Genomic DNA, 15675 nt, shown 5'->3' on the forward strand with positions numbered 1-15675 from the left:
TAGAAAATGAACAGCCCGATGTTACTTGGTGTTCTACTTTGTATTTCAACTCAGTTTTTCAGGATTTTGTTAATACTTCACTAATGTAGTATATTTATTTAAAATACAAATAATTTATCTAACAATAATGCAGTACCACTAAGAAGTTCATTGACAATTACAGAGACACACTTTAAACTAACCAGGGATATATGGGCATATAGATACTGACAAAGTAGGTTATTTGAAAATTTACTGTGTGATTTAGATAGTGTTTGTAAACATTGCAAACAACAGCAACAATGCAAAAAGATAGTCAAAAAGTCGCTAACTCTTTGCTTATTCTTCAGTATGTAATAAGACGGCTAAAAAATGATATTTGTACTCAATTCTTTGATCCTTTGTTACTTAACTTAACCACAGATTGAAGTGATATAAAAAACAGAATAGCCATAATGTTTTTTCTCACATTACTATCTATTTTTTTTGTAATGATTATAATTTTTTTGTCGACTTTGCCACGATTCGAATCATGTGTGATTTTTTTAAATTCAATTAATTTTCTCTTAGAATCAGGATTTTCTATCGTATATGCACAGAAGGTACAACCAATGAAGCAGTAATTCTGCTTGAAGGAATAAAGAAAAATGATGGAGAAAAAATGGGGAATTGAAAATGAGAATATTCTATAATTTCATTCAAGACTCAGAGAATACAATTGAATTTTATATTAGATTTTTCTCTGATTCATCAATTGTAGTATTTTGGTTGATAATAGTATCTTTGTTTTAACTTTGAACGATTTGAAACAGAAAAGAAAAGAGAGGTTGGGATGCACAATAGATAGATAATCCTTTTGGATGTTATTTATTACACGTCAATTGATAGGATCAATGATATTTTCCAATTGATTTGATTGAAAAATAACATGCTTAAAAAGTGCATATTAATTGTGTGCCACTTTTATGTCACGCGTAAATTATAAAAATAATTTTGTGACTTACCAGAGATTTTTTCTGTTCTTATTGCACATTTCGAACAGCATAAACTTTGATCACGACTGTATGACTATCATAAAAGTTAATTCGCATTTTCACGTAATATTAATTTTAATTTCCTTATTACGCTCGGCAATTTCTGTTGGTTTGTCATTGTAGCGTTGATAATTAGTGAGTATTTTCATACAAAACTTTTGAAAGTAAAATTCGGTCGAAAAGCAAGACTAATTGTTTACTGTTTAAATGTATTTGCCCAAGGACGATAATTATTTCCGAAATTATTCGCAAATCTGGATTTCACAAAGAAAATTATGAGGAGCTATTAATATAAAATCCAGGTACTTTACACGAATGACAACTTAAAGGTACACAAGTTCCTGACCCAAGAAAGATACGATCATATTTTCCTTAATAATTTTAATTTTTAAACATTTTATGTTCAATTTGTTGATTTTCATAGGAGGTAACTCATTTCCTCCGTAGTTGAGGTTGGTCCCGATTAGTCCGCATAACACAATTAAAGAAATGTATCAAAAAACTAGAATGAGTTCCGATAAAATTATTATTATTGTGAATAATATGCCACTGTTAATCTACAGTCATAATTAACCTAAAATTTGAATAAAGCTAATACTTACTAATATTTAGAACTAAATATTCGTTCTTTATCTTCTACTAATAAACTACTATTTATAATATATTCCATTTTGATATTTTTTGAAATTAATTATTCCTTAGTGAATTTAATGCAACAGTTCGTTTCAATACAAAGGTCTACTTCTCCTTCACATCCAGAACCATAAAAACTGACGTAATTTTTCAGTTTCTGCGAACATACACAGTTATTTTTTTGTTTTTTGTCGTTTTCTATTTTACATCCTTCAGGGAAAAATTTTTAGTAGGTGGCTTATATTGATAAATTTCGGGTTACTAAGGAAGGTTTCAGACGGTAAGCTTCGGTTACCACATAATGAATCAACAATGGCTAAACGGAAACTGTATAAATCCATTCCTTTCGTACCGCTGTGGCGGCACGGCGGAGCAAAAGGTATAATTGGTGAACGTTATTTCTATTATATGGAACACTAAGTTTTTGTACCATTTCAAGGACTTATAGTATTTATTATATTGCACTTTTGTTTGTAACAGTGCTTAATTTCCCTGAAAATTTGGTGGAAATAGTCAGCACCTCTTGATTTTTTCTCCCTTTTCCATCGTTCGACCGTTCATCTCTTTAATTTTTTACCCATTACAGGATAATTTTTTCATGTATAGTGAGGGGTCCAGTTGTGTAAGTACTTTCATAAAGCAACTCACGAGCCCAATCAACAGACATGTAAAAATTGTCTGTTATTTACAAACGGAGTCTACTTTATGAAAGCATTGACGTTCCTAAAAGAATACGTGAAGACAAGATAACTACGTATCTGTTTGTTTCTAAGAACTTGAATGACATGTGTCAATGGCGTGTTCTAGAAGACACGTATTACTTCGTCAGTAGTGGGAGAACAACTAAGAAATATAATAGAGCTTCCACAACGAAGGTGTCTATACGCTGTAACCTTTTTAACCCTTCCAAATAACCGTTTTTTTATTGATGAAGATTTCTAACCTGCAAGTCAAAAAAAATTAGGGGCCACATCTGGTGAATACGATGACTGGTTAACTAATTCAAAATGCAGCTCGTGAGTCTTAGCAAAGGCGAACAGTGAAGTGTGAGAAGGTGCCGTTTTCTACTGGCTACTTTGGTTATGTAGTTTTTTGTGAGAAGAGACATGTTCCATAATCCATGTACGCTCTAGGTAAGAATGGCAATAGTAGAAAAATTAACAAATATTTTTCAAAATATATAATAAAAAGTTTGTCCTTTTAAATCGAAAAATGAAAGTAGTTTGTTTCCAATTATCCATACTGTGATTCTTCATCGTTGTTTCCAGCTTTTGCATTCTAATTCTGAATATATTTATTTTTCTCGTCCTCCCTAATATAGTCATAGCATCTCATCCCTGGTCTTTCCTATATCTTGTTGTCTGTCGGTTTACTTTGCAGTACATTTTTTTGCTTTTGATCTTTATGTAAGTGTCCCAATCCTCTAATACTTGATCTAGTTACTTCGATTCTCAATTATTTCATATTCACCGGCCCTCTCTTATGATTTCTCCTCTGTAGATCACTGGTATATCTCCTTCACATCTGTCTATTCATAGACCTCCTTTAATATCTGTCTCGTATCTTTGCGGTGGGTCTATTGCCGATTTATATATTCTTATTTTAGACGATGTTTTTTATTTCATCAGTTCTGTAGTTATCTTCCCAGATTTCTGTGTTGTTTTTGCTTTTCTGGATTTCATTGTTAATTATTCGACTTTCTTTCCTCTCAGATATAAGAAATCGGAAATTCCATTTATGTTTTGTTCCTTGTTGAAATAAAAATCCATTTCCTTCAGAGTATTCTTGCTAACCATAATCCATTTATTAAATTTCAAAATCACACACTTAATAAGTTTCCTTTCATATTGTCAAGTGAAGGTTGAATTGTTTTCCTTCAGTCTATGAAGACTTGGTTATCGAGATGGGCGTTAGATAGTGTAATTTTGATTGTTGGTTGTATAAACAATATAATATTCAGTGTCCGTTATTTGTTTACTTTATATTAGCGCATGTTTCTATTCTGTCGGTGAATTGACAAGTTAAAACTTGTAAGTACCGGCTGATTTGTTTGTTATTCTTTCCAACAGATTTAGGTATATTTTGTGAACTATTCCTGAGGCCGTTTTTCCAATACTTGGTTGTTAGCGATTACTGTTACCAGAACCGAGCACGGCCGGAAATTGTGCAGAAAATATCTATAAACGCTTCCAATAACCGTTCCAAGAACGATCCAGACTAGCAGGTGCGAACAAACCTTGTGATTGTAGTTAATTCCAGTTAGCCAGTAAGACGCAAAAGAACGTGCTGTGATTTATACTTCTGGACTAAGACATCTTTTTGTGAAGTTCAGATTGTTTTCGTTCCTGCTAATTTACACTTGTTAGTTTTAAAATGGGTAAAACCAAGGAACTATCGGTTCAAGCATTCCTCGAACCTGCGCAAAAAGTGGATATAGTTTGATAGATAGATTTGGCCATCCATCACAGTAGCCCAACCTCAACCCGATTGAGTTGTTGTGAGACAAATTTGATAGGGAAGTCAGAGAACAATGTCAAACTTCCAGTATACATCTTTTGAATATACTGAAAAACGAATGGAGGCAAATAGAAGATTATAATTTGTTGAATGTCCACATTGTGCACCGAAAGAATAAAAGCAAAAGGGGGTTACATCGATGAATTATTATTTGTTGTGTATTACTCAAACTATAGGGCGGGCACTAACTTTTAACCGGTAGTATATGTCCTCTCTTGATTTATCTCCAGTCCCAATTGATTTCTAGACTTTTCGTTATTATTTAATAATTTATAATAATTAGACTTTCTCAATCGTTACCAAGGTTTGTCTCATAGTTGCTTTAATTGTTTCGGATCAAATTAAAATAAGAGTAGTAATATTTATTCAAGAAAAAAATATACGACTAAATCTAAAAATAAAAAATTATATATCTATTACTTCATCATATTAGGTTTATAATTTCAAAAAACTGACAATCATTGTTAACACATTATGAAAGTGAAAAATGTGAAAGCTAAAATTATGATACAATAGTATCAGAACCATGAATTAGATTGTATCGATGGATTGTATCAATTTTGTCACTCCCATAAGTCTGAACTCATGAATCGGAATGCCGAAATCCGAATCAATAAGAAAGTAAAACTGTTCACCTTTACAATTCTCTTCTATTCACATACAAATATCTATCAAAGGTACAACTGAATATACAGGATGTCTCAAAAAGAAACTTTCTCGATCATTTATTAGAAACCGTTTATTATAGAACTGCGTGAAAAGATTTGTAACATATGTTTCCTAAAAAAATTGGAGTTCGTATCTCTAGCGCTAGAGGGTGCGTAAATACTTATCTGTATCTGTCCGATTTTAGTAACAACACACTACTATTACTTTGTTAATGTAACATGGAGTCTCACGTGTTTCATGTAATTATAGTATGCAATTTTAATAAATAACTAAAAATTGTACAAATGCTTAAAAAACTTTCGGATGCGAGTTATTTTCGTTTTTCTGGCCTTTTCTGAGAAAATTTGGTAATGGCCAAATGACCAAAAATTTCGCCAAATCTTTAGAAAACTGATGTTTTGACGCGAGAATTTTCGATTGATAATTAAGGAACTTTTTCGATATTAAGTCAAAATAAGTTTAAAATATGAATACAGCGTATTTGGGACATAAAAAGGTGTTCTTACAATTTCGTGTTAAAAATTGTTTTGTGTAAGAAATAAAAATAAAGGACCGAAAACTCGGTTAAATAAATTATTTGAAAAAAGTATAGACGGAAAAGTTGTAGACCTTTTTATTACCTACAACTCTGCTATTTAACTTTTTCAAAGGACTTGTAGTTTTGCCGGAAATCGAGATAAATCGTTTTTTATCCTTAAAAACTCATTCCCTTCCCTTTCCGGAACTCAAATCGCCCGTAAATTATTTTTGCTTTCAATTTTATTATAATCTCCTCCTTCTTCAACGGGTTTCATTCTACTATAATTTTTTTTTGGTTTACGTTTAAAAAATCATCGACCCTGATCTCTACACTTTGGTCAGAGAATATGCCACATTGGAAAAAAGAGGTTCAACATCAGGCTCGGTGGTATATGTACTGAGGTTGATAGTAATATGCCACCGATTATGAAATTTTGAAGGAGAAATATGGAACTGAAAAAAAGGTAAAAGAAACAAATACCTTCAATTTATAATTGAAAAGAAAAACGATGAAGATAGAATTATACAAACTCAATCACCTTCTACCTCAACAACTCCGTTATCAATATCAATGTACTCGAAAATAATGTGTTCGAAGAGAAACGTTTTGGAACCATTTCTGTCAATGAAAATGCCTCGATGAAGGTTCTGGAAGAACGTTATGCCGTGTACATCCATGCAATTGGTCTACATTAATTCACATTTCATATGAAAATTTTAAATTTATACTAAGAATTGGGATCCTTTTTCGGTAACATTATTTAAAAAGTATTTTACATAGGCACGATCTAAAAGAATAACTCAAGATATTTTTCAATGTTATCATTTCTTAGAATTCTTTGAACCAAATGTTCCGAATGAGTTTATTTGTAACCAACATGTTATCTGCTGTAACCGCTATCGTTACTGGTTTTACTTCAAAGTATCACCGCGGAAACCTATTCCCCCCGGTAACTATTTTAAATAAACATGTTTTTCTTTAACAAAAACTTTCTTGTTTATTCAAACTGCCGAAAAATGATAAAGACATTTGTGAGAGAGATTATATTCATAATTATAGATAATTATGAATGGTTGTTTTAGAATATCGATTTAAAATATTTTGTGGAATTACTTATTGTTACGGCACACTCGATCCCTTATTCACTTATGGAGTGCTTGGTGGTTTATTTTATATGAATGGTCCTAATGTTTCTACCATAAACAAAGAACAAATATAAAAACGAAGTAAAAATAACAATCAGCAGCATCTTTAGATGAGTGAAATAATTAGCGTATTCCTTTGCGCAAATGGCCATCCCTACAAATAGAGCAATGGATGCAAATTGTTGTATTTTCTTCTTCATTTTTGCATACGGTTACTATTGTCGTCCGATATGCTTTTTCCTGGGTATGTTTTTTGAAATTTTTAATTTTTCTTTATTTTGAGCAAATGAAAAAGTACACGTAATTGTTGAGACGATCGAAAAAAAGAAGCAATTCCCCAACTCTAGTTTTGGTAATATTATCATGATGATAATGTGAATTTGATGTTTCTATGGTTATAAACATAGAATGGCACTACACTACATTAGAAGTGATTCAAAATATTCTACCTCTCCATATTATATTGAAAACTCATTCAGAATATTTACAGGAGCTTAGCTTTGCAAAAAAAATTACCCAATAATCAAACTGAAGAAGTAAGTGCCGTCCTAACTATATACTATAAATTAACAGAAACTCCATCAAATGGTATATGGATGAATCCAAAATACAAGACAAAACTGGAATAAATGTATATTCTTTACTTGGGCAATCATCATCATCAAGCCTTTCAATCCAATGTGCATTATGGCTATCGCTTTTGGCCCTTTAAATCATTTTTTTTTGACGTGGATTAATCCTCATTTTCTAATTTTTATTTTCTTTACAGTTTGGTTGTTTGTTTTGGCTGCTTTTGTTATTATTTTTCATTCTTTTCGGTTCCTGCATTTTGCTCTCCAGTTTTTTATATTGAGTGCTCTTATATCCTCCTCTATTTCGTTTCTCCAAGTTTTTTTCGGGCTGCCCCTTCTTCTGGGCCACAATGGGATCCATTGCGTTATTCTTTTGATCATTTCAATTGGTTTTCTTCTCAATATGTGCCTGGCCCAGTTGAGCCTTTGTGTTTTTATGTATCTCACTATATTCTCCTTCCCCAGCTCTCTCTCTATTTCTTCGTTTTTCTCTGCTCTTCTTTCTCCTTCCTGTATTATGTTTGGGCCTGTTATGGTTCTCAGTATCTCGGTTCGTTTAAGTTCTTCTTCTCTTTTGTTTATTACCGTTTTTTCATCGCATATGTGATTACTGGTCTTATTAGGTTTTTGTAAATTTTTATTTTGTTTTGTTTGGTTATATTTTTGTTTTTTAGTAGGTTTTTGTTTCTTCCATAGGCTTGATAACCCTTTTGTATCCTATCGTTTATCCTCTTTCTGGTTGTTTGTCCCAACGTTTCCTGGATAGTTAAAGGTCGATACTGTTTCAAAATTGTATTTGCTAGTTTTCAATTGGTTTGCTCTCTGTTCTGGTTTTCCTCCTATTTTCAAATATTTTGTTTTTTCTGCATTTATTTCCAGTCCTTAATATCTTGCTTCTTCTTCCAATTTGTTAATAGATTTTATTAATTACCTCTGTCCATTTGCTACGATTGTTACATCATCTGCGTATGCTACTATCTGTATTGCACCTGTTATAATATTCTTATTTTGTAGTCCTGCGTTTCTCACAATGTCTCCCTGCTTAACGCCCTTATTTGTGTGCGTTTCATCTGATGTTGTACCTTATTTTCTCTGTTTTTATTGAGTCGAAAGCACTTATGAAGTCAGTAAAAACTATATGTATTTCTCTTTTATATTCCGCTGTCTTTTCTATCATTTGGTCTATAGTGTGGATTACAACTATAGTTGATCTTCCTGGTCTAAAGCCGTTTTGATAATCCCCTAGTTCTCTCTCTGCTAATTCCTTCAACCTTTTATTTATTAAATTAGCAACTATTTTGTAGGCAATATTTAGCATAGTGATGGCTCACATAGTTCTTTATTTCCTTTCTTAAATATTGGTGTGATTATACCTGTCCTCCACTCGCCTGGGATTTTGTTTTGTTTCCATACCTGCTCCATTAGTTGATGAATATGTTTACTTAGTTTTTCTCCTCCATATTTAAGAATTTCCGGTTCTATTCCATCATCTCCCGGAGCTTTGTCATTCCGCAGTTTTCTTATTTCACCTCATTTTCTATGGGGCATTTTACCTCTTCATCTTCTTCCTCTGTTAACATTATTTATTTATTTGCTTTGATTTTTTCTCTCTCGTTAAGTCTTTCTCTATAGTATTTTTTCCCTATATTTCCCATCTATTGTGGGCGGTGTTCTGTTTTGCCATCTCTCGCTTTTATCCCTCTTGTTTTTTGTTTTTATTATTGGTTTATAGTTTTGATATTTTATCTTTTTGTAGAATTGTCTTAAGTTATTTGTATTAAAGGAGATAAAAGGAGACACAGTAGACCCTTGGGTCGCAGTATACATCATATCGTAAATCACAGTATACGTTCATAGGACTGGACATAAGGAAGGTAATCTATACTGAAGCTTTTTGAATAAGAACAAAATTCATGTCAAAAACACTTTTTATATATAAATACAAACAGTTACTAATCTTTAAAAACTAAAATGGATAAGATAATAATAATAATAATAATAATAATAATAATAATAATAATAATAATAATAATAAATAATAATAATAATAATAATAATAATAATAATAATAATAATAATAATAATAATAATAATAATAATAATTTGCTTCCCTTGGCCACCTTTTCAATTTTCATATCTTCCTTATCCACTGGCAGTAGGGTTGAAATGCAAAACAATTATGTATAATTTACGGAGTAAACAGGTGAATGGGCATTGTACCACCATAACCTCTTGTCCCGTTCAGGATTTAGGTAGTGGGTCCTGTTCGAAAAATGAGCTACAGACTCCCTCGGGTAGCGGCAATCGCATCACTAATTCTCCTCCACCGGCTCTTGCTGTTTCTATGGCGACGAAAGTCAATGTGCCTACGACCACGAAAGCCGGATTGCCTAGGAAGCGCATGAAATGGACCAGTGAGTTGAATTCAATCATTATGCACCTCTATTACAAAGCAACCAACATGGAGACCGATATAACCACCTACCGATACGCCATTCATCGTGATTTTGTTAAGAGGTACCCAGAATTGCAGCATTTAACGGAACAACGAATAGCTGACAGAGAAGGAATATTGTGAAAAACAATTTGCTTCCTGCACCTATCCTGCAGCAAATACGAGGAGAGGTCCTTCTAGATCTTCAAAGGATAGATGATTATCCCGTAGTGCTAGATGCAAACGGTACACACGGTGAAACAACACTGGCGAACATGAAAATATAATCACTAACAATCAAAATCAGACTATACCCGATTTAGACAATACTGAACCAAACATCGTCAATAAAGTGTCACTCGAAATGCATAAGGCATTAGCGGAATGTGAGGGCACAAACCCTATACGTCGTCCAAAATTACCTAAGCTGAGGACCAACAAAAAAATCTAATAACATTGCAGGGGTCGATTCATTAATGGGAGGCATCTGCGCCGAGTACAATACGCTCGAACGGCTTCATTCACTTATTTATTCTGGAGCTATTGCAGTACTTCGTCTACACAATCATCAAATATATGTGACAAATAACCGTACCAATAACACCACCAAAAATGCAGCCTGGAACGTTCCATCGATACCATTAGGAGTGAGCTAGGGCGTCTAACGGAGTACAAGAATTATGCACAACCCTCTAAACGCTTGAGAAACCACATCAGAAAAATATTCAAGAAAATAGGTACTCACACACAGCATCCAGAACATCAACAACATTTGCGTGAGTATATTGATCTGCTTCAGCAGAAGTTTAAAGCAAAGTCGAAACGTTTATCAAGATACATTAAGTGTACAAAGAAGAAGCTACATAATAATACTTTTTATAGCAACCAAAAAGTATTTTACAGGGAACTTGAAGCTACTCCCCATAAAAACACCAATCAACCTATACCATCGAAACCGAAATTGGAAAAGTATTGGTCCTCATTGTGGTCAACTCCCAAAATCCACAAGAGAAATGCTGACTGGATAGCAGCCGAAGAGATGCGATAAAATATTGCTCCGATGCAGTTTGATGATTTCATACTGAAAGAAATCAGTGACGTAATCCAAAATACTAACAGCTGGAAAGCACCGGGAGTTGATAATATCCAAAACTTCTAGCGAAGCAATGTTTTCACCTCCTCCATAACCCAGAAGATATTGCAACGTTATAAGCACTGGGTTGCTTCCAAAGGGCTCCCAGACGGATGACCCCTCTCAGTACAGACCTATCTCGTGCTTACCCACTTTATATAAAATACTTACAGCTTGTATCACTAACATCTTAGCAGAGGAACAGAAAGGTTGCAGAAGAGATCATCAAGGATGCAAAGTACAGCTTATCATGGACTCTTGGATCCTTCGGCAAGCACAGAAAGATCACCGGAATATACACACTGCTTTCGTGGACTATAAGAAAGCGTTTGATAGTGTACCTCATTACTGGCTTATGGAGGTCTTGCGGATTTACAAAGTTCACCCAACTATTGTGAGCTTCCTTTTAACAACGATGAGGAAATGGTGAACGACTCTACATCTTCAAATCGGTCCAAATTCCTTCAGTACTGACGAAATACCCATTCGTAGGGGAATATACCAGGGCGACTCCCTGAGTCCGTTGTGGTTCTGCCTTGTAATGAATCATTTATCTACCATGCTCAATGATACAAAGTACGGATTCAACATTAAAGCGAACAGAGACACCAACTGTACCATCTCCCATCTTCTCTATAGTATGGACGATATTAAGCAATACGCAGCAAATAAGCATCAAATCAATCACTTTCTCCATATAACACATCGATTCTCCACCGATATACATATGGAGTGTCTAAGTGCAAAACTCTACATATCGAGAAAGATATCATGAACGGAGATGTGCAACTTCCCAACGGAGATATCGTACAGGCAATGGAAAGCGGAGAAACCTACAAATACCTAGGCTAAGCTGCTGGACCACAAGCATGCAAAAGCTAGAATACAGGATCAATACACCAAAAGAGTGAAGTCACTTATGCAATCTGAATTAAATACAGGCAACTTAGACCAGGCAATCAACACCTATGTCATACCTGTTTTAACGTACTCTTTTGGAATCCTGAAGTGGACGAAAACAGAGCTAGAGGGTATTCAGAGGTTGACACGAACAATGATGATGAAGAACAACAACCACCACCCGAAGTCATTCATCCAGAAGATGCTCGAAAATGACAATTTTAGACTCTACTACGATAGGTCCATTATCGCCGATAGACAGTTGACGAATAATAAATCTGACATCGTGGTGGATAATAGAAGAGTCAATTCCTTTGACAATTGAGATTAAACAGATGTGGCACAGGGAAAATGTAGAAATAGTCCCAGTTATTATGTCAGCAACTGGCGTCGTGTCTAAGAGCCTGCACGATAGCATCGCCAAAGTGGGATTACCACAGTGCGCAAGTTCATTTTGTGAACCGAGCCTAATCCTTTTGATACTTTGTATCCGGGATAGGTAAATAATACTGGCTTTAAGCTGAGTAGTGCATAAGTCTTTCGAAAAATCCAAACCATATTAAGCATATATTATGAATCTTAGAAAATTATGTGAAATAACTTGGTATTTTAATCATTCCGCAGATCCTATTCACGGAAAATTTAGCCTATTATTCCGTTAAAGAAAGTTGTAAACTGTTGCTACTGCAGTTGTTACTGCTAGCCTCTTAAACTCGTTTTCCAAATATTTTGGTATGTGTTTTTTAGGCAAAATAGCACATAAGATACTATTTGCTGTTTTGTGTTATTTCTAAATGATTTATAATTGATGTACTACTTTAAAAATGATAAATTTAAACTATCATTCATAGAATAATAGGCTTATGTCAAAACGCTAAAAGTAGACCTTATTTAGAGCAGCTAATAATTTGACTCCCACATTGGTGTCTTTAAAAAATATATTAGTAATTGTACAACGACGTCGGTTTTTATTTTTAGTTGATTGAGTGTGTCTTACAGTAATAGTTTCAAATGCCAACTCCAAATCAATTTTGTCGAAGGTAGGTTTCAATTGCTCAAATTTATATTTACCCTGATGTAAATAACCCAAAATACAAATTTTATAAAAACTATTCTTTTCGACTGTTTAATAGAAATACATCTTGTAATCGTAAATATTCTTTTGGAATGCTTTATTCTAACATCTTAACATTGGAAAGAGATAACAAGAACAACATTCATCAGGATTTGTTCAAAAGGATTTATTTTCATCTTTTGTATAAGTCATCATTGTTTGAAATCTTTATAATCATGCTTTTAATTATCGGTAGCTTTAGAAGAGTCCTATAATTTGTTTTAGACATGTAGAAAACATCTGCAGATTCATTACAGAATACTCTATCCACACTTATCCTTATCCTTTTTCAAGCGGTAAATTGTATGATATAAATAACTGGGTGTAACTGGATATATTTTTATGTTTTCCATGCTCATATCTTCCTATTTCTTCAACTCTTTCTACTAAATTATTCATTACCAATAAAATTATCAAAAAGCTCGAACTGTTCCGTCTCCTTTTTTTTACAATATTGTTTTATTACTTTTACAAGCGTTATTCATATCTTACAAGCATTACCATATTTCCTCTCTATCTATAGTGCCAAAAGTTGCTCTCGGATCTATGTTACATATAATTCTTCTCCTCCCTGGATTGCCTATTCCATTAGTTTTCTGAGTGTATTATCTCCTGTTTGTCTGTCCAATCGAAACGCTCTTCAAGCCTAGATTCCATATATTCTCTGAATATTGTTTCTGAAATTCTGGTATAGAATATAGCGCAGTTTTGTAAACTCCCCTGGATACGGTTTCTCTATTGTGCCAAAATATTTTCTATACTTCTTTTCATATTTCTTAAACGGTTACTCAAGGGAACGAATCTCTTGATTAACTACATCATTTCGAAATCTCTAAGTTTTTATTCTATTCTATGAAATATCAACATCGTCTTTGATTTTTCTTCTATCGCCTTTGCTTCTTTTCTTTCTATATTATATTTTGCTGTAATTTTTTATTTTTGTTTACATCAGGTACATATATTAGAAATAAAACAGTAAATGTTACCAGTATAAGGTCTGGTACAGGTTCTTGAAAACAACAGTAACTGTAAACTTACGTTAATTTTCAAAATAATCCTCAAATGATATTAAAACTAGTGTCCCTCATTTGAATTTACCACTTGCTTATAAAAGTAATATGAAACTGTTTAATTGAAACTATACCAAGAATAACATGTATTTGCTTTTGCTACTTAAAAAATATACTCAAAATATACTAACCGAAAAAATGTTTATGCACAGGACAAAGTAATAATAGCAACTTTAGAGTTCGTAACGTTTTGATTAGTTTCGTGTGTTTTCTGGATATGACGTCAGGTTAAAGGTTAATTTGATACAAAATAAATATCTGGAAGTGTACTGTATACTTTTCAAATGTTTAATCGACATACATTGATTTAGTGAAAACGCACACAACATAAATAATCGGTTTACATTTTGATAATCCATCAAATCATTTACTAACATTTTCATCCAATTGCTGTAAACATTTATTTCAATTTTTTTCCAACTCTCACTAATAATCTAGTCCAAATCGAACTAAAATAAACACCATTAGAAAGAAGCCAAAGAATAACCAAACTTAATTTTCCGTTGGGGGAGAGTGGGTCTATAATCAAATCGCATCCCGTTACAAATAATTGAGTTAAAAGTTCATGGACGGATTCAAAACAAATATTGATAAATATTCAATCATTCGATCATATTATCTCTCCATACTTTACTAATACTTTTTTCTGTAATATACGAGTGCTGATTGAATTTTCAGAGGTTGAAAACACTAAGCCAATTAAACAATCAAAGAAAGTGAGTAAAAGTTATGTGAATATTATCCTGAAAATGATTCCGTCTTTACTAACCAAGTTTAGATGGAGTTAAAACAGTCCATGCCCTCGTATTTTGTGATCATCGAATAAAAGTACGTGAAATTTCAACTGAACGAATTGGAGGTTCCTTAATGCTGATCAATATCTGATAAAAAACTTAAATGACTGATTAGATATCTTCAATCGTGATGTCAAAATGTCATAATAATGTAAGTCTATACGTATCCCATAAGCACAAACACAGTCCAAAAAAATGGAAAATATCCAAGGAGCTTGCTCTCAAAAAAGGAAGTTGTTGGGTTATTTGTAGAGAAATTGAACGATACCGATATACATGTACTTCTCAGACATCTCAAAACGAAAAGATTCAAGTCGTTTTGTTAGCTACATTTTCTTTGTGTGTTGAGGATGGCCGCAAACGGTTATTATAATATTCTACTTTTCCCAGAGGTGAGTAATATAAACAATACAAGTCCGCTAGTATTTTGACGAGAATATTTGATTGCTCTATATCATTTCACTCTTTCACTCAGTAATATATGACGAATCGTAACCCAAAAACAACTGGTTACCACGGACATACCAGTTGTCTTTGAAGTATGATTGATCTAACTTCCTCGTTGTTTTCAAGGTCGTAACCGCCGATACCAATAATTTGACGCAGACACCAATAGTTTGACGGTTTGATAAAATAATAGTAATAGATGTAGATGTCCAAATAGATCACATCAGTACGATTTCAGATAAAACATTGATTACAATATACCAGGTATTAAAAGAAAAATAAAACACGCATATGGAAACAATTTATGTCTGCGTGGAATTACAAGTTAAATTCCAATAATATAAATGAAAAACTAGCATTATTGTTAAAGACATTAAATATACGTAAAATGTATGATGATTTTAAGCGGCGTATTATTAAAACTGTATTTAAGGTTACTTCTGGGATTAAATTTAATTTTATTATGTGTCTTCGACTGATTCTCTTGAATACAAATTTTTTGACCTTTCACTTTGTTCGTGTAACTATCTCATAAAATACCACTGATTAAAGTTATCTCATAAGTCCGTCTTTTATTTCATAACAACCGAGTTAACAGTTTTGTTATGAAATAAATCGACAGACTTATCGCGAAAATTCCATCACTATTGATAATGACGTCGAAATAATTGTTCTACCTTATTGATGTGTATTAAAACAATAGTAATAGATAATG

General features: G+C 33.0%; 1 protein-coding gene across 3 annotated transcripts in view; it reads right to left on the reverse strand.

The window, feature by feature from the left end:
• LOC130441839 (uncharacterized) overlaps positions 1–15675 on the reverse strand; it is a 677503-nt gene that overhangs the window by 104405 nt on the left and 557423 nt on the right. The window lies entirely within an intron of this gene.

The sequence above is a fragment of the Diorhabda sublineata genome, chromosome 3 (genome assembly GCF_026230105.1).
Source record: "Diorhabda sublineata isolate icDioSubl1.1 chromosome 3, icDioSubl1.1, whole genome shotgun sequence".
In the NCBI taxonomy this organism is placed as follows: domain Eukaryota; kingdom Metazoa; phylum Arthropoda; class Insecta; order Coleoptera; family Chrysomelidae; genus Diorhabda; species Diorhabda sublineata.